The 21,869-nt window shown below is 35.1% G+C and overlaps 1 protein-coding gene across 3 annotated transcripts in view; it reads right to left on the reverse strand.

Moving 5' to 3' along the window:
• The window catches only part of LOC117568057 (uncharacterized), a 138,490-nt gene that overhangs the window by 104,865 nt on the left and 11,756 nt on the right, over nt 1-21,869 (reverse strand). For 2 of the 3 annotated variants that reach the window (XM_034248452.2, XM_034248615.2), the window contains exon 2: nt 1,422-1,726. The exons of the other annotated variant lie outside the window; for it this stretch is intronic. The gene's annotated coding sequence lies outside the window, so the exon portion shown is untranslated. The remainder of the gene's footprint in view (nt 1-1,421; nt 1,727-21,869) is intronic. 3 annotated transcript variants of the gene reach the window in all.

Here is a 21,869-nt window from a genome sequence, read left to right on the forward strand (position 1 = left end):
TTTTTGACTTCATGGTATATTTTAAATGTAATAGTGTATCACTATACAAATATAGCCTTTAGTTTATTTTACTATCTTTGGAATACAATATTATTTTTTAAATGCCTTTCACAGTTTTTATCTGATGGCAACTAAATTTTCAAGAAATATATACCTAGACATATTTGTAGTTATTATTGTAAGTAAGCTTGCTACATTTCCTGTAGGCACAAATTTATAATACCCTTCCACACTTATGTATATATATGGGTAGCAGGAATATTAAGTAGATACACACACACATACACGCACTGTATAGGGTTCTGCTTGCGTGCGTATTTGCAATTCATTAAACATTCCTCGAAATCAATAAACATAACATAACATTAAAGAATTGTGCAATATACACGCGGTATAAGTATGAATTTATCAGCATGTGTGAATGTTCTGTACTTCGCCCTCCTCTTGAAAGAAATAAAAGCAACACAACAAAGGAACAACTGCTGTTGAAATGGACAGTCCACTTAAACTAAATGGTTCTTAGTCAGCGGCACAAAAAGAAAACCAAAAACAACACATATTGGATAGTCCTAAATGAAGTTGTACAAGAACAGTATTTTTTTTGTTTTTCTATAAACTGAAAGATAATGTTTTTGAGTAATTTTTCGTTTTTCGATTCTGTTATATTTTTTTGTTTGACTTGAAAAAGTTCATGTTCTCAAGTATTGTGATCCTTGACATGAACAATGCCCAACTACGAGAATTCACATTTCATTGCGACCAGAATACCACAATACCTGTCCGGTCAAATGCCAGCTGTCGTCAACTTGTCAACTTGCATTCACAGTCGCAGTCGCATTCGCATTCAGCTTTAGTTTGGTCAAATCTGCTGAATAACTGTGAGAAAAAAGTGACAAAAGTATGCAAAATCCTTGCCACTCATACTTGAATTTTTCAGAGCAACGTATTTGCCTTGAGAAAATTACAAATATATAAAGCTATGTTTTAAATAACTTTACCTAAAAGATTGTTTAAAGATATGATCCGTATACGTATACGTAATATTTTATATTCTTGCAAGAGTATCGAAACTTCGTTGGGTAAAAGCTATTGTTGATTTTTTTTTCGTGTATTGCTTGCCTTTTATTTTTATTTTTTGGTTTTTGGTTTTTGGTCTATCTGCAACCACTGCAATTAATTTCGAAACAAAAATTTTGTAGTTGCCGCCGGACATTTTGTTTCAACTCTTTTTTTCTGCCATTCTGTTTTCTCCCCCTTTATTTTGATCTGCCGTGTATGTGTGTGTGTGATGTTTTTTTTATTGTGCTTGGTTTGGCCCAATTTGAAAGCAATTTTTTTTTCAATATGACACCCCCAGCATCACATGTGATGTGGAAAAGTAAAACTAATGTACGAGAGGAATCCTCCATTCGTATACGTACTTTGTGCGCTCACTCTTGATACAGTTGCTCTCAGTTGCAGTTGCAGTTTCAGTTAACGTTCTCGTTCTAGTTGTTGTTTTCGTAGTTGTTGTTGTTGTTGTTGTTGGTGCTGCACAAATTGCTCAAGCCACATTGTGGCATTCGACGAGACTTGAACTACGTAGAGCGTAAGCGCCACAAAAGTTGCTGTGCGCCCTGCGGTATGCTAAGATTTATAGCTACTGCTGCTTCTGCTTTTGCTACTCCTGCTGCTGCTGCTGCTGCTTGTTGGCAAAACAATTTTGAAAAGTTTGGCTCGTGTGTGTCTGCAACAGAAAGTACATAAAATTAAAATTATCCACGTGCTTTGTTAGTTTTGCTCGCATCATGGCAAGAATAAGAAATTGCAACACAAACACGCTGCTCAACAAGATAAAATGAAATCTTTTCCCAAAGTCTAACGTCGTCAGATTGGTTGTTCCCATTCTGTGTATGTGTGTGTGTAGTTAGCGTCTACTGTCTGTTGCCATTTGGAGTGTCATTTTAATTAAATGCGCATTATTTAATTTGTCATTTATGTGCTGCTAAATAAAAGTGCAACACACAGCGAGAGTTGTCTAACAAGTTGCTGATTATCAATTAACTTAGCTGAGATGCCAAAGAGAAAGATAAATTATCGTTTAACCCTCGCCCGTCCAATAAACACATTTCACCCATTTTTTTTTTTTGCTTTTTGCTTTTGTGTCAGTTACGTGCTTTACTTTGCTTTTCACCTGTATTTATATTCTCGGTGTCCATAGGGTAGAAGGGTATTATATAACGTTATACCTTCATGAATTACATGTAACTGGCAGAAGGAGGCAGATATATATGATATATTTTAAATGTAACAGTAAATCGATAAATTATATAATACCAAATATTTACTTTGGTATATTTTGTTGTTTTATTTTTAAAGAACGTTTCTTATATTATTATTATACCAAATGAATATACTGCAAAAATACTAAAATATACCAATGTCGCAAATATACCAAAACCCATATAATATAATTGAAATTATATATTTGGTGTATTTTAGTATTAATTCTGTATAATATATTGGTATATTTTAAGAATGTTTGGTATTATTCTTAAAATATACCAAATAAATACTTCGCGAAAAATACTAAAATAAGCTTAGGGTAAGGAATTGTATATGAGGAGAGGCATCTCTGACCCCATATAGAATATATAATATATTTGTATATGACAAATTTTAAATGTAATAGTATATTAATATGCCAAATATTTTCTTTCATAGATTTATGAATTCTTTAGATATATTAGCTTTTGGTATATTTCAGTATTTTTGAGGTTTAATAATTCGGTATATTTTAGGAATAACACCAAAATTTCTTAAAATATGCCAACTTAATATACCAATAATAATACTAAACATTATTAAAATATACCAGATACATATACCACAAAAACTGCAATATACTAAAACATATGTGGTATAATTCTTAAAATATACGAATGGTTATGATCGCCTTAATTTAGTATTAGTTCTGTATCCTATTTTGGTATATTTTAAAAATAATTGGTATAAATTTTAAAATATACCAAATTAATATACCACAAAAAATAAAAAAGTATTTAAAATACTATATTTGGTGTTGCTTTCAATTAAAATAGGGAACAGGTATCTCACAGTCGAGCACACTCGACTGCAGTTTTCTCACTTGATTTTTTTGCTGTTGCTTTTGTTTAATTTGCTGCTGCTTATATTGTACAATTTATTGATACGTGGTTGTTAATTTAATTGCAACTTTGTACCGTTGACACCTTGTTGTTGGTGGCCATCTGCTGCTTCTGCTGCTGCTGCTTATTTGTTTGTTATCCGTGTACTCGTATGTATTGAAAGTGTGTATCAGCCACATGAATTGCTCTTTAATTAATTATTTTCGCCATTCAATTTTGTTACTTATCGCTCTAATTTGCAATGCCAATTTACAAGCATTGAGTTGCGGTTAATATCACATTGATTAACGAAATTTTGCTGTTTTAGCAAATGCATTTAATTAACATTATATTTTGTGGTAGCTGCCGCAATGTTTTTGATTATAAACTTTTGCCGTATTTAATCGCACAACCTACATATCTAGTTTTGGTGTTGCACAAATCAATTTTTAATGAATTTACTTTGCATTCGATTTGTTTCGTGCTGCTGTCGAATCTTGGTCGAAAATGAATGAAAATGTTGCCATGGCAAATATTGAACTCAATTAGCCAGTCCATAATTGGGTGTCATCAAGCTGTTCAATTATGTTTGAATAGCGTGTTCATTAGACAAACAACAAATGCCAACTATTTAAACCAGATGAATGTGCGGTCATCAATCAAATTGCATCCACCATCTTCACCCACACTCACGCCCTCTTTCAACTATGGTAGTTTGCAAAACAGCAAAACAGTTCTTTGAGGGTAAACTGCTCTTTAAACAGTAGCAAGTCTCTGGCTGAAGAGCCATCGATATGCAAAGAGTGCTCTGCAAAATGCAAAAGGGATGAGGATGGGGAAATGGGGACATGGGGAAGTGGCAGCAACGTTGCCTGCTCATTTGAAGTGAAACCAAAGTATTAAGATACTCTCTCTCTCACCCACACAATGCGGCCCGGCACGGCTTGGCTTGGCTAAAATGCATTAATCTTGCACACACAGTACACAGCAGAAGATGGAGTGAGCAAAAAAGAGGGGTAAGGGAAAAGAGGGTGCAAAGACGCAGTCAACTGACTTGGATATCGATGGCAGGCGCTTGATGTCGCACTCTCTCAGTCGCTGTCGCTGTCGCTGTTGCTATCGCGGATATTGCAATTTGATGGAGCAGCAGCAGCAGCAGTAAAAACCACAACTGAATGTGGGCAAAAAAAGCTGCGAAGAGCGGAAGCGGAAATGCCGCCTGGTGAGTAAACAAAGCCCAACGCACTTCAGCGCCAGCTTACCAGCCATCTTCATCTTTATTTCCCCAGCACCAACCCCAGCCCCAACGTAACTCGCAACTTCATTTTACCCATTCTACCACTTTGATAAAGTTTACTTTTTATCTTTTGTGGCACTTGAGTTTAGTCCTTCTTCTAGAAGGTGGCTTGCTTCTCCGGTTCACATAGATAAATGCGCAACAAATGCAGTTTGTTGAAGTCAATTATTGTGTAAGTAGCTTAATTCAGTTCAGTTCAGTTCAGTCGGAGAGAGAGATGGGGGGAAAACACTCGTAGTACTCGTAATTGAATTAGCGCCCTAAGAAATTTTGTAATTGGATCACAATTGAGGCCATGGATGTTGTTAACTGAAAATGCGGCTGGTTGCGTCGCTCAGCTCGAACTTAAATCCATTAGCCACGTGTATCAACTGAAATACATATATAACTAAAATAGAGAATATATGTGGTATAAAAAGAGTTTAACTGTTTTTGAAACTGCAGTTGATACGAGTTCGAGCTCGAGTTGAGTTGAGTTTCGAGTTGGTTACAGATCCTAAAGACTTTAGCTTCGTGCACGAAAGTTTTTTCCTACGCATGCATTAGGCTTTGGCTTTAGCTTTGCCTGGTTTATATACTTTCGCTCGCCACTGTAAGTGTGTGTGTGTGTGTGTCTAGTTACAGCTTGAACAAACTTGAAAGTATTGTCAAGTTTTCTTTTTATTTTTTAGTTTTCGTTAGGCTTTTGTTTGTCCACAAAAGTAGTAGTATCTCTACCTCGACGGAAAAGGGGGGAGAGTAGGGAATGAATCTGAGCAGGTTCACTTGAGAAATACATGGCATTCTTGGGAAACAAAATGCACTTTACGGCTACGACGATGACGACGACCACGGCTATGACTACGACTAGAAGGACCACGAGTGCGAGTACTTTTAACACTCACAAGTGCGGCTCAAAGCGGCTCGTGATCTAAGGCCAACTTACGTCAGCTTTTTTGTGGCACTAAAAGCAATTCAAGGAAACCAACTAAAAAAAAAAAGAGAAAAGAACAGAACAGAACAGGAATTGCAGCCAGCCACTTAGCCATAAGGCTAAGCCTGGCCACGTGCACCATGCCACCAAAGTCTCATCAAAAGTTTTCTTTTCTTTCTCTATTTTTATACCCGATACCCGTAGGGTAGAAGGGTATTACAACTTTGTGCCTCGAGTAAATGTCATTTAATGGCACCTTCGACCCCTTAAAACAAGTGTTGAGTATATTTTTAATCATTTTGATTCTTGATTTGGCTGCTATCAGATTAAAATTATACGTAGAAGTTATAATAAAAATAAGTTCACTTTGCGAAAAACAGTTGTCATTGCTTCCGTTGACAATCTGGTATTATATATTATATATGCTATACCAAATACAGCAACAATATATTTTAGTATTTTATTATTTCGACCTTATGAAGAATAATTTTATATTTTAAATGAAATATAATGTATCGATATACATCTGCCTTTGAAGTAAATTAGTTTTTTTTTGTGCTATATATTTTTGTTGGTATATTTTAAGAGTAATAACTAATAATAATAATAGTAATAACATTGAGATGTTATGCTTTTATGGATATATAAGTCGCACCCAAAAGAAGGCAACCTCGATCCTTTAAAGTATGTATTTATATAATTATTTTGATTTTTTTTATTGCGATCAAATTAATATTATAGAAATACTTTTCATTGCAAAGAAGCAGCTTCTGCAGAATGTCTTAAGATACATTTGTTGGCAATCTGCTATATTTGATAGTTATAGTCTATCGATATACAATATACGTAATACAACTATTAGTATATTTTAGTATATTATTATTCCGACCCATTAAAGAATGTATATACGGTCTATTTTAAATGAAATATAATATGTCAGTAAAACAAATAATAGTATTTTTCGATAAATTATTATTTATTAATTTATGCCAAATATAGGCTTCAGTATAATCTAGTACTTTTCGGTATATTATTGTTTTGGTCAATTTCAACAATAATATCGCAATGTTTTGTTCTCATTAAAAATGGGTAGCGAGTATTTCACAGTCAAGAACTCTAGACTGCAGCATTCTTACTTGATTTTTTGTTGTTGTTTCTTTTTCTGTTAGCTTGTCGCTACAGCTGTTGCTGTATGTTGCGGCTGTAGTATTACTTTGTCAACTACGAAGAGAAAGCTGGCAAAAAGAGAACACATAGACATTAGCTGCCCGATTAATTATGTACAAGTATTCAGACTTGTTTGATCTCGCTTCCCATATGGGATTCACATACGACTCACGAGACACTCGACTTTTGCTCTCATTCATAGGAATAAACTTGGTGTTTTCTTTTTACGCATCTCAATCGAACTTAATTTATCTGATTAGCTACGTCTTACTTGATATTCTCTGGGCATCTCAATAGAAAGTCAGAAGCGATGTTATTGGCTTTTCAATTTGCTTTGACTGTTTGCCTGTTTGCCTGTTGCTCGAAATGCAGCTCATTAGGCTGTGCCCGAAAATATATACGATTATATTGATAAAGCAATGCGAATTAATTCAATATTTGGTCGCATAAATTACACACGAATGAAACAAACAAACGAATGAATGAATGAATGAATGAATGGTTGGTGAGCGGGAGTGCAATGATAAATCTTTTTTTTTTTTTTGTGTGGTATTTATACGTTTGGGAGAGTCGAGCACATTTACCTGGCAAACAGAGTCTCTATGTGATTGTCAGTCTGTCCAGCTATGTGTTTGCTTTCTGTCTGTCTGTCTGTCTGTCTGTCTTTCTGTCTGTCGCTGGCTAACTCTGATGAAATATTACACTTCATATTGCGTGCATTTCATTTGGCCATAATAACCAAAAAATTGCGATAAATGTAGAGGGAGAACATAACCTCAAACCATATATACGTATATATGTATGTATATTCAGGTGTGGCCTGTGTTCATATTGCTTTCATTTATGTATGCGAGTGTGTGTGTGTATCGACATACTTATACATCAAAATACACATGTAGGTGGCTCAGTTATATTTCAATTCAGATTTACTTCTATAATTCATCAAGTCGAGAGTCGCCTTCTGTTTTTTTTTTTGCACTCCCTTTCGACTGCAGCTACCCATCAAATGGTCGATGGGTATGCACATCATCTACTACTAACATATAATCGAGGTCGATTGAAATCTATAATCTAATGGGTATATTTCAGTTGTGCAGCTGTGTTGATTTTTAGGCCTTGCGCTTGATTTGTATATTTTGTTTTGGCTTTCTCGTTGAGACTGTTGAATTATTGATATGTCTGCCATTGTATGCGTGTGTGTGTGTGTGTGTGTGTGTCTGTGTATTTGTGTGCTTAGTGGACTGCGAGGATTCGCAGTTGTGAGTGCCCTGCATAATTCATTATGTATTTCTGCGCCCGCCCACACTCACACACACACTCTCCCTCTCTCCCACTTTTTGACACGCCCTCGCCACTCGCATGTTCGTGATACTGACGTCTGTTTAGGCATATAAAACATAATAAATTCCTGCTCAATTTTTGTTAGTGGATTATGCCATATAATACACTTTGGCCCAGAGTTTTTAGCATAATAAAGTAGGTTCACTCTAAAAAGGGATGTCTCTTCCCCTCATGTGATGGACGGACGGACGGACACCCAGAGTCGGAGCTGTCCTCACTCCTCTCTGTATGCATCAGCGTAGATAAGCAAATAGCAACAAATACGCTGCTGAAATGTTTCATCGGATTTGTATATATGTTATGTATGAGTATGAGTAGTATACTACATATAAAAATAAAAGAGCTGCATCTACTTACACTGAATATACGATATAATTCACCATTTTGCTAGCAGTTGCAGCATCAGAAGGAGAGAGGCGCGGAGGCGGGGAGGCGGGAAGGCAGAGGGCAGAGCTTAACATGATTTATCACGACACTGCCGTACACAGTGTACTTTTGTACTCAAGTGACTGCCACTCCCCTTACACCCACCCACCCACAATCTCAAGGGGAAACGAATGCTCAACTCGAAATGCGAACGAAATGCAAGCGGATGGGTAATTGATTTCAACTCTCAGCTCTCAGCTCGCAGCTGATGAGTTATGATCTACTTACGTATGCACAAACACAGACAAAGCCTCTCACCTATTTATCTAGTTATTTTGTACTTCAAGTGATTCTCTAACATTACAAATCTCTTTTTTTTTTGTGCTTGAGCTCATTATAAATTTGATCACACATTTGTTCGCCTGTCACTATTCACATGCCAATTAGCCATTGATTAATTTGTAAAATATGTAGATGCATGAACATTTCGCAATTGTATTTAGCAATAAGAGCATTGAGAATATTTGCACTTATTTGCTGGCGTTGAATTCAATTTTCATTCATTCAATTCATTCATTATAATTATTATTAAGAAATTTTGGCAGAATTATTTATTTGTCATGATAGTTATGTATTAAAAACTTGATGTTTTATATTATATATAATTTTGTTGTTCCTTTATGGCATAAATGTTTAATTTGAGTACTATTTTTATCTATTTGTAGCGCAATTATTTTAGCAAAAGCATTTACGTACATAAAAATTATAGAATCGTAATAAATAAATAATTTGATATATTTGATATGCACTGGTTGATAATCTGGTCTATTTTGTACTCTATGGTATATTTTTATTGTAATGGTATATCGAAATAAAGACTTCAGTATATTTTAGTATATTTCCAGTATATTAATTTGACACATTTAATTAATAATACCACACTAGTTTGTTTTTATTGAAAATCTATGTAAATAACGATTTGGTATATTTTTAGTATTTTTCAATATATTTATTTGGAATAATTTAAGAATAATACTATGCCATGAGACCCTTTTAAGAATTTTTTGGTTTCAGTGTATTTTAGTATTTTTCTGTGTAACTTTTAAAAGTATTTATTTGGTTTCGGTATACTTTAGTATTTTCATTTGGTATATTTTAGAGATAATACCGAGTAGCAGGTATCTTAGATATACTTTAAAAAAAATTTAAGTACTCCTTAATTGGGGCAATTCTGCGTATACGACCCGATTGACCAAGCTAAGTCATGATGTGTCAATATGCCAAAAGAAATTAGAATACGTTAACTGTTTATTATTTCAAAGTAAATTAGGTTTTTTAGAAGCTGTTTTTGAACTTAACTAGTAATAACAAGTAAGAAAGCTACAGACGAGTGTGCTCGACTGTGAGATACCCGCTACCCATTTTGAATAAAAGCAATATATTTTGCGGTATTATTCCCAAAACATACCAATTATACTACAAAAATACTAAAAATATATTTTGGGGTATTATTATAAAAAAATATACCATATATACTAAAAATACTAAAAAATATACCAAATGGTATATTTGCTATATCGATAGTACCGCATTCAAAATATACCTTAGACGGCACAATATACCAGATTGTCGGCCAAAGCAACTAAGACCCCTTGTAAGTAGGCGTTTTTGCCCATACAAAAGTATTTCTTTAATAACTTCGACAGTTTTTATCTGATCGCAACCAAATTTTCAGGAATCATAAATACTATAGTTATTATTGTATATACCAAAAAAAATTACGCTTCTTATTCGATTTTTTTGATTTACGGGGGCGGAAGTGGGCGTGGTAAAATTTGAAACAAACTTGATCTGCGTGCAAACATAACAAATGCTGTCGAACAAAAATTATAGCTCTATCTCTTATAGTCTCTGAGATCTAGGTGTTCATATGGACAGACGGACAGACACACAGACGGACAGACGGACGCATTTTTGCAGCAAATTCCACACTAATAAGTTTATTTTTTCAATATTTAAGCAATTAGAGTGCTGAAGAAGAACTTTTTGTAAGAGTTATCTATCAAAGAGCTGCGCTGCTGCTGTGCAGAAGAAGCTTAGCCATTTGTGCTTTGACAGAGCTTCTTTTGCTCCATTGATTGCGAGTGCGAGGAGTGCGCCAGCTAGCTGGCTTTGCCAGCCATAATGTTTTGAGTAGCTAATGACGACAGAAGCTCACTCACTGACGACAGCCGCAGCAATGCAAAGAGGCGACAACAACATCGCAACTGGTTAAAGCTGGTTGTAACATTGGCTCCGCCCTCTGTGGCATAAAGTCTAATTGGCTCGAATGGCTGCTCTGAGCTGCGCTGCGCTGCGCTGCGTTGAGTTGTCCAGCAATGCAATTTTAGCTGCTGCACAGTGCAATTTGTCGTTGTTCGCATTTCGGTGCACAAAGAAAGTTGTTTACGCAAAAATGTTGCGCGTCGCGTCCGCCAATGCCACACACTTTTCAAGTAGCAGCAATAACGATGACGATGATGATGATGGTGATGCGGATGCGGAAGGGAATGTTAACAGGAGCAACAGCAACAGCAATGGCAACAGAAATCCAAATCAAAAACAAATCTTGTTACGACAAATTTCAACTACTGTGCGACCAAGTAGAACAAAGGCTGCCGTCGAGACGTAAACGAAGGCGAGGCCAAACTAAGCTCCTCACCAAACCAGAGAGCGAACAAGGGCAGCAGAGGGAAGTCGCTGCACAAAAAGAAATGTGCATGGGTAAACACAATGCCAGGTCCTTAGATGTTGCCTGCCTGCCACCAATTCAGCAGCTCGACAGCAGCTCAGCAACTCGACTGTTTGGCTGCTGGTTGCTGGCTGCTTGGCTGCTTGGCTGGACAGCCACGTTACACTAATTTGCTTAAAGGCAGACGACGCTGACTCAAAACTCAACTTGCAATGACATTTAAAGTGCAGCGAAAAGTCGCCAACTAGCACAGCAAAGTGCTCTATAGCCAAAAACACAACAAAACAAGTAAGAAAACAACAGTCGAGAGTGCTCGACTCTGAGATACCCGCTACCCATTTTGAATGAAAGCAAAATATTGCGGTATTATTTACAAAATATACCAAAATACTACAAAATACTGAAAATATACTAAGTGGTATATTTGGTATATCGATATAGTACCGCATTCAAAATATACCGTAGACGGAACAATATACCAGATTGTCAGCCAAAGCAACTAAGACCCCTTGTAAGTAGGCGATGTTGCCCATACAAAATATTTCTTTAATAACTTCGACAATTTTTATCTGATCGCAACCAAATTTCAGGAATCATAACAATTATAGTTATTATTGTATATACCAAAATTCGTAAGTCTAGCTTTACAATTACGCTTGTTATTCGATTTTTTTGATTTGCGGGGGCGGACGTGGGCGTGGCAAAAATTTTAAACAAACTTGATCTGCGTGCAAGCATAACAAATGCTGTCGAAAAAAATTATAGCTCTATCTTTTATAGTCTCTGAGATCTAGGTGTTCATACGGACGGACGGACAGACACACAGACGGACAGACGGACATGGCTAGATCGTCTCGGCTGTTGACGCTGATCAAGAATATATATACTTTATAGGGTCGGAGATGCCTCCTTCTACCTGTTACATACATTTCCTGTCAGCAAAAAGTTATAATACCCTTCTACCATATGGGTAGCGGGTATAAAAATATCAAGTAAGAAAGCTTCAGTTGAGTGCGGACGACTGTGAAATACCCGCTACGCATTTTGAATAATAGCAAAACAGTGCAGTACCACAAAAATACTAAAAATTTCCAATGGTCTGTGGTAGATAAATACACGAAAGAAACCAACATGAATTGCGGCGTAGAGTCCGTTTTATTCTGCTTCTCGATCAAGACTGACTACGTTGCTAAATTATGTATAACAAGGAATGTGACATAGAATGAGAGAATTGATAAGAGAGCATCAAGTTATTATGTGTGTGTGTGTAGGCACTCGTCCTACTACAGGTCATATTTAGTATATAGATATTGTACTACATTGTGGTATAATTTGAATAAATATATGTCAATACGCCAAATATAGACTTTGGTATTGAGTGCAAGACTTACCAGACGGACGGACAAACGGACAAAAATATATATACGTTAAAGTTTATTATACCGTCTTCTGCCTGTTACATACATTTCACGCTGGTACAAAAATATAATACCCTTCTACCGTATGGATAGCGGGTATAAAATAGCAACTAAACTACAAATGCAAATATGAGAGCTGCATGACTGTGAGATACTCACTATTTAATATAAGAATACTTGTGTCGTCAATATGAAAATAAAATGTAGTAATTAATTTCTTTTTCTTTCATTTAACATTATATAAATATAGAATATTCGAAAGATTTTACTAACTAATTTTAATTCAACAAAAGAAAGATTTTGACAGCTCTGAATTGTCTTTAAATAAACTAAAATATTTGGTTAAAAACGACTTTTTCAATTCTAAAAACTTTATAACTTTTTTTCTGAAAATGTTGTACAGGAGAATATTAATAAGTCTGTCATTTTCTCAAACTAAAAAGTTGAATATAAGAAAGTCCATTCAAAAAAAAAATATATGACATATAATAAGCAAGTTTTATACTTTGATGATTCCTTAACTGCGGCGTTAGAGTTGATTAGTCCAATCTGCAGCAGTAAAATTGCTTGCAAACAGATTTTCATACAATAGATTATTGGCTGAATTATTCTGTCAATGCTTTGCAATTCTCCTTTTAGAATATTCAATTCTTTCGCTCAACTGAGTTACTGTTTACGAAAACTCTTATACTCTAGAATTGTTGGGTATCATAAAGAGAGAGAGAGAGAGAGAGTTTTAAAAACGCGAGAAATGAAATGCAAATAGTATTTACAAAGCCGAATAAGTGCGGAACAATGTGGCGCACAAAACGTGGTGGCAGAGCTCTACAAAAAAATGTGGATGGAGGCGACTTTCTGGTGTGGCAGTAACCAAAACTCGCAGTCAAACCAAAACACGAAACGAAAGCTTCGCAACCGAAAATTCAGACGCAAAGCAAGACCGAAAAGACCGTTTGTTGGCCAGCAAAAGTCACTAACAACAATTTTGCATTGTTGCTGTCTCGCTTGTCGAGTGTTTTTGACTGCTGCCGCTGTTGACGCAAAGTCGACTCGAGGCCAAAAGTCGACGGCAAGGGCGAGGGAAAGGGGGAAAGAATCCACACCCCCAACAAAAAAGCAGACAAACAGGCAGAAAATGCAGCGTGCATTCAACTGCGACTTGCCTGCTGTCTTCTATCTACTATTTGTCATAGCTCTTTTTCATTCTGTGTTTGCTTGTGTCTCGTTGTGTGTGCGTGTGTGTGTCTCAAGACTTTTATGCCAAATTGAGTCAATTTCCTGAACGTCATTTGCTGTCTCTCTCTCTGTACGTCTGTCTGTCTATAAGTTTCATCGACTAATCAATTGTCACTGCAGCATTTCCAAATGCTTTTTAGCTCTGCCTCTTTAACACATGCACGCACTCACATACACTCACACAAATACATGTGTATGTGTGAGTGCCTCAGACATTTAATGTCCTTTAGCATTGATGTCGTTTTTATTTCTTCATCTTGGGTATTGTTTAGGTGTGTTTTTCTCTTTTTTTTCCATTGGTTTTTTGGGTCGCTCTTTTTTTTGGCGCTTCAACTTTTTAATGATCTCTCAAATTGCTTATTTCCTACATGATGCTGGCTGCCAGCAATTACATCCCTGACTCTGTCACTTTCTTGTGTGTGTGTGTGTGTGTGTGTGTGTGTGTGTGTGTGTGTGTGTGTGTGTGTGTGTGTGTGTGTGTGTGTGTGTGTGTAGATGTGTGGGTGTCACTTGACACACATACACGGAAATAACGATGATAATAATGAAGTTCTTACTCGTCTCTCTGTGTCTCTTTGCTCATTGTTCTCCTCCCCAGTTTTTTGTCTGATATTTTTGTATTTTTGCAGCTCATGCTCTCTAAAGTTTCGACACATGCTGTGTGGCGCTTGGGTGGAGCTATGTCGCTTATTTATATTGACATGTGCAAGTAGATTTCTTGTCTCCTGCAGCAGCACTCGACTTGAACGGGGCACCCAGCATATACATACATATGTGTCTCTGTGTGAGTCGTTTGTCAAAAGGCAGCAAAACTGTTGACATAACAATGATTATACGCCTCATTAGTTACATTTCTCCTATATGCATATGTGTGTGTGTGCCTCAGGGGGTGAAAGATGCTTCTCTCTCTCTCTCTCTCTGTGTATATCTGACTAATAAGCAGCTCAACAACTGCAGGCAGGCAGCCAGGAGACGTGCCAATTGGGCAGCCGCACAAAAGTATGCAATGCGTTTTGATCACTCGCACCCTTCTGCTTGCTGCACAATCTAACGACAACCGGAAATTGTTGTCAAAGTGCAATGACGTGTCAAGCGTGCTTGCAGCTGTCAACCATTGGACAAGTGCCCATTTTCTGGGTAAATAGTTCTACTTTTTTAAAAGTAGCATTTTTTCGGTATTACTTGCACATTTGAAAAACAGAAAACATTTTTCGTTATTCGATATTGTTATTGTAAGTAATATAGTAAAGTTTATAAATACTTTATAGCTTATACTTATTCCCAATCTCAAAACAGTGCTGCCATTTTCTTAGAATATACTAAATATACCAGAAAAATATACAAATGGTTCTATTTGGTATACCAATATACTTAATATGTATATGCCAAATTAATAATCCAATAAAATACAAAAATATACCAAAGCTATATTCAATAATACTAATACGTTCGAAAATAAGATTTACCGATAATATCAATCATCAATATATCTAATATATGCCAAATTAATATTCCCAAAATACTAAAATATATATGTGGTATATGTTCCGAATTAATATACCGAAAAAGATACTAAAATATACTGATGACAATTTTTGGTATATCAATATACATACTTAATATATGCCAAATTAATATTTAAAAATACTAAAATATACCGAAAATTATGTTTGATAAATAAATATACGAATATGTTCTTCAATAAGATATACTGAATGAATATACTAAAGAATACTGTTGGATATTTAGTTTATCAATATACCTAATTTATGTCAAATTATTATTTAAAAATACTAAAATATACTAAACATTATATTTGGTATATAAACGTACGACTTCTTTCAAATTATAGCTTAAAGTTTTAAATATATCAAGGAGACGTTTTTTCATATATGTAAAATAAATTTTTAAATAACTTTTACTATTTTTTTTATCATGTTAATTACTTTTAATACTTGCGCAATAATTATTAATAAAAAGATTACCTGCAATTATTGTATGTGTACAAAAAGTAAGTAATAATATTAAAATTGTGAAAATACGTGAAATAAAGTATTTGTTTTTCGCCCTTGACTTGCGCACGAAATGAATTTAAATAAATGCATTAAAAAGTCTTGCTTAGATGCAAAGTAAATCCCGTAGTGCATGTCAATTAGTTGAAATCATTTTTTATGGCAAAAGTTTGGACACTATTTTTTTGTCGGTGTGCAAAACTCAATGAATTTTGTGAGTTATTATTGAAATTTGTGTATAACGTTTTTACCTCGTTTTTATGCATTTATTTATTGAGCCTTGTATCCAAGGACAACAAATACAAAAATCTATTGCGCACTGTGTCCCATATTTATTAAACTAATGAGCCGTTGAGCAGTTGCCTTCCATTGAGCGAGAGAGAGAGAGAGCGAGAAAGAGAAGTGAGCATTTATGAAATTTTCAATTTGTAGCGAAGCAGAAAAATGCCATCTGATGGGCCTTTAATGGCCTTGCAGGGTATTGACAAAAGGCCCAGCAACAACAACAATTTGAAGGCTCAATGGCTGCGGGCAGTGTCGCAGTCTCAAGGTGTTGTTGTTCATGATGTTGTTGTTGGAGAGAGAAGAGAGGGAAGATTGGTCTGGCTGGCTGGCTGGCAATTTTCCGCGCTTGAATTCATTTAATAACGTGCGACACATAAAAAGCAGTTGGCAGTTGGCAAAATCATTGCGGACGGCGCAGCGGAGACAAAGAGACGAGCAAAGATGCTAACAAAGACAATGCCAAAAGGAGGTATAAGGAGTGTGTGCGTGTGTGTGTGTAAACCTGTTTGTTTGTTTACATGTGTGTGTGTCATCAGTGTTGCCATTGCAACATATTATGCTTGTAAAAATTGAATTTTAGTGGCTCGGGCATAAAGTTGTTCTCTGTAGGTGAGTGTGTGTGTGTGTGAGTGTGCGAGCGAGATAGTGACATGTCTTTTGGGCATATATTCGCACATTTTATTGTTGTTCTCACTACGTGTGTGTGTGTAAAATTTAATAATAACGACCCTCTTAAACCAAGGGCCTGCTCGCTTTTCTTTATACTCTGCTGCTTACACACTTTCCATTTTCTTGGCTCTCCTTCCCCACACTCTTTCATTCTGTATATACATCTACTATATATATATATATATGTATACTATATATATATTCGTATAGTATGGCGTGTATTGTGTTTGCTGTTGTATTGTTGTGCTTGGTTGTTGCTTGGACTCTTCTTCTTTTTGCGTTGACATTTAATGTAATAATTTTTACGATGATGCTCGACGGCATTAAAACGAGATTAAACACAAACAAACGAGAGAGGCCAAGCCAAAGCGGGGCACGACGCGTCGTTGCCAGCGATTGTCGCAAGGAGCAAGAGGCAAGAGAGACGCGGTGGCGGTGGGGGGAAGAAGCGAACATTTCCTGTTTGATACACTTGAAAATAAAAGCAAAAGATGTTTGTAAGCCTGTTATGCCCATAAAAGATGATGTAGCACATAATTACGAGCACGCACAATCACACACACACACACACACACGCATACACACACACACACTCAGTCATTCGTATAAAGATACGTGTTGAAGCAAGTGCACCGATAACAGCACAATAAAACAAGCCATCGATTAACAAGCCAAATATTAATAAGAAACACACACAATAATTTTTCTTTCATTGGATTGGATTAAAGTTTTGTTATCAAACTAGTGCAATAAAAATGATAAATATGAGGAAACTTAGAATAAATGGTATATGAGTATATACCATACGTAACAGAAGCTTTTATTTTCTAATTTTTCGATACATCAAATTTATTTATACCCCTAAAAGGGAACATGCTTGTAAAACGATAATTGCTTATGCTGACAATTTGGTATATTTTGCACTAAATGGTATTTTTTCAATGTATGAATATACCAAATATAGACTACATAACAAATTTTAGTATTTTTGTGGAATATTATTTTAGTATATTTTAAAATTAGTATCGTAGTCTTTTGCTTTTATTCAAAATGTGTAGCTGGTAGCTTTCTTACTTGTTATTTGTTATTACTGTTGGATAAACTAGCTTTTTGTGTTAAGAATAAGATGATAGTTCACTTATGCACTTTATGTTGTATATTCAATATTTTAATTATTTCCACGATACCAAAGGAAGAACAAAAGAGTGTGACCAATTTAGCTATCATAATAATATATCAAACTTAAAACTTAAACTTTTCATATAAAAAAAGCCTTTTCTTTTTATTTTTCTATGTTAAAATAGATCAAATAAAAATGCTGATTAAAAGAAAACCTTGGAAGAAATACTTATTTACATTACATTTTATTTTATGATTATTAAACAATTTAATTATATATACTTAGTTTTATCGTACTGAGTTTGTATCTACCATAAAGCAACACTTTCTTTTGTTCGATATATGTAGACGTTGATTTGATTAGCATATCATCATGATACGTATTCATAAAAGTGTGCAAATGCTATTCAAATAGTTGCGAATATTCGATAAGACTACGCAATGAAAGTTTGTTCATCTTTTCGCTATGTAAATGAATCGTTGATGTGCAAAGTATCGAAATGAATCTGTTCGTTAAACAAAAGTTATTTAACCGCAGCACTTGAGATTGTGTGATTACTTGTATCTTGAAACTCGTTGAATATATTCTCTCATTGATTTGTTCAACGATTCATTTCTATGGCTCTGCTTTATTGCATACATATGTATGTGTGAGTGTGAGTGTGAGTATATATATTATTATAGAAGTGTGTGTGCGTAGAGTTGGTCAAGGACAACATTCATTCGAGTTTCCATTCGAGAGCCATTGTTATATTGTGTTAATTTTATTTGATTTGCTGCCTTGCTGCCGGTTGATTGGAAAGACTTCTAGCGCTCAAAACTTTGCGCCCCGTTTTCTGTGTGGTTAACTAAAGCAATAGCAAAAAGAAAAAAGCAAAAGGCACTAGCGGAAAGTAAAAAGACGAAAAGAGAAAGGGAAAGGAAAATGCCAACAAAGAAAAAGTTGTGCGCATTGTGTGTGTTTAATTTGCTTGCCTGCTTATTGTAACCAAGACAGAGAAAGAGTGTGAGAGAGAGAGAGAGAGCGAGCATGTATATAGTTTATTTATTTTGAAGCAAATGCTTTTTGGTATGTTGTGTGTTGCCTCTTAAAAAAGCTGACAATGCGATGCTTCACATGTGTGCGTGTGTGTGGTTCTGTTTGTAAGCGTTGTTTCACGCTCGAGTGGACAGGCAAAAACCAAAAACAAAATGGAAATGAAAACGAAAACGAAAGCGAAAGCGACGCCGATGCTGACGCCGAATGAAAATGAGATGAAAATGCTGGCAGCCACTGTGGCTCTTTGGCTGGCGTTCTCGAGGCGTTTTGTGGGCGTTTGGGCATGGCCAATAATAAAAGGGATAAAATCATAAGCCCAAATTTATCGCACTCAAGACAGCAGCCGAAGTCAAATTGTATGTGTGTAATGGATCAAGTTTATTTATAAGGCTGCCTCTTTGCCACTTCAAACATGAAAGCAAACAATATTACGCATACGCAGCGAAGCACTCGCTGTTCACTCAGCCGCAGCCCCAGCCACAGACGCAGCCACATTCACATTCACATCGACATCGGCATCGGCATCGTCATCGTCGACAACAGCATGATGAAGTGTTATTTAAATATAAATATATTATCTATCGATAAGCTGCCTAGACGCACACAACACAACACAACACTGAACAGAACAGAACACAACACAACAAAAGCCACCAAAATGCTGAAAACGTGAAAAGCATTTTGCCGCATCAAATCTTCAAATTTGATGCCATTATTTTGTTTGCTTTTTTATGAACTGTCTGCTGCATGTGTATGCGTGTGTGTGTGTGTCTGGCTTAATAATAAAGTGATTGCCTACTTTAGGGCACAACCGCCATCGCCATCGGCATCGGCATCGTCCCTGTATGTGGCCACGACCCCAAAGCAACGACACGATTGCCTCTGTCTGTGTGTGTCGACTTTATTAAATTATGCGCGTTTGATGCCGCACAAATTCAGTTTTATTCAACTCGTATTCTTCATTCCCATTATACACTCGTCTAGGGTACCGTAATTCAAAGCCACATTGCGTATCCGCCAGGGCATTGATACATTTATTTTACGCCCCGATACAATTACTCAGATCAGTGGAAAAGCCTTTCAAAACAAAACTAAAACACTTATTTACATATCTATTTAATTTAAAATTATTTTAAGTCATTTTGGTTATTCAATATTGAAGAGATTAATTAACAGGTTAGTCGAATTAGCTCGACTGTGAAATACCAGCTTCCTATTTTCAATCAAAGCAAAACAGTGCAGTGTTATTCCTAAAATATACCAAATTGAATGAACGATAAATACTAAATTATTTGGTATATTAATATACTATTACGTTACGTTGCAAAGCAGTGCAGTATTATTTTTTAAAACATACTAAATTAATATAATGAAAAATATACTAAAATATACCAAAGGCAATACTTGGTATATCGATTTCTACATTCAAAATTTAAAAATTTCAAAAAATGCATAAATATACCAAATACTCTAGTTGGTATATAAATATGTTGCTACTTTCAAAATATACTAAGACAATTATTTAAATAATATACCAAATTGGTTAGCTGAAAAAATACAAAAATATACCGAAGGCTGTATTTGGAATTTGGATATACCATAACGATACGTTACAAAGCAGTTCAGTATTATTTAAAAAAAATGTTAAATTAGTAATACAAAAACTGAAATATACTAAATAGTTAATAATAGTTGGTATATCGATATATTAAAATGATCAATATATAGTATTTATGCTAGATTGTCATTTCCTGTGAGTACAAAGCAAAAATGCTTGAATATTGCGAGTCTAAAATAAATAACAAGCATAAAACGCTTGCTAAAATATAAATGTTCATTGTTTTATTTGTTAATTAAATCGAACGACTTGGTTGCCCATGGCGTATACGCAATAAATTGCTAATGAAATGGATTAAGAATTGCACAGGAATTATTCAATAGAATAAAATGGCATTGAAATCGAAATGAAGTGGCCAGCAAGCAAATGCATATGTATGCATAAAAATCAACTCAATTATTTAATTAATTACAGTAATTGCATTTAATTTAAAACTACATTTAAATCTATTGAAATTATCAATTTCCAGCGCTCAACATTCAACACTCAACACTCGCTTCATTATTTACTTGCAGATTTGCTTTGCGTCATTTGCATAAAATGTGTGATGCATTTACTTCAATAACATATTTGTTTAATATATTTTTATTTGAAGTTGTTGCATTTACATTTTTCATTATTTTCATTAGCATTTTATGTGGATGATATTGAGAACTAAAAAGCGCACTCTAAGCGTACGCTTTAAATTCCATTGGAAGGCTCTTCATATAATAGATTTTTGACTAAATTTGTCGGTCTGCTTTCGTTTCGTTTCATTTTGTTTATTATTATTTCATTTTTCGTGCAAAGCCCGAGTAAACAATAGATGGCAAAAGAAACAGTTGCAGAAGAGAAGCCTAGCAACAACAACAATAATAAATAGCAAAACAATGAAGCCATACGCATCCAACACAAACTTATACTCTATATATATATATGTATGTATGTATATCTCTTGCACATACATATTTACACTCGTATCTATCCATAATATTTATATAGATTATGTGGTACGCAGGCATAGCTCTGAAATTCGCATTTTGTTAAAATGCAAATTAAAATATTTATGCAAATACGAAACAAGGAATACAATAAATTATGCCAAAGTAGACAAAAAGAAAAGAAATGAGAATAACGACAATGCCACGAAAGCGAAACAAAACGAAAACGCAACGCAACGAAAGCTAACCAAATGAAGCAGAATACAGAACACAGAATACAGAACGCAGGAACACAAAAACAATTACCTGTTACATGGAGAAAGCCAATGCCGATGCCTATCCCCCATTTCCTCCCTCAGCTTTCTATCTGCTATATTATTCTTATATTTGTCGTAAATGTTAGCGTCTGTCACAATAATTTTGCGCCTGTAAACAAGTTTTGACAAAAAGCGAATGAAATAAAAATGCAAAAAAAAAAAAACCGATAGAGAGTCTGCTCGACTGGCAGATGCCTAAAACAGGAGTAGCTAATGTTCGTTTGTTGGCTCCTTTTTCGACAACTGATAAATATAGGGTATACATATATATATATATGTATATATAAATAGGAAAA

The sequence above is a fragment of the Drosophila albomicans genome, chromosome X (assembly GCF_009650485.2).
Source record: "Drosophila albomicans strain 15112-1751.03 chromosome X, ASM965048v2, whole genome shotgun sequence".
In the NCBI taxonomy this organism is placed as follows: domain Eukaryota; kingdom Metazoa; phylum Arthropoda; class Insecta; order Diptera; family Drosophilidae; genus Drosophila; species Drosophila albomicans.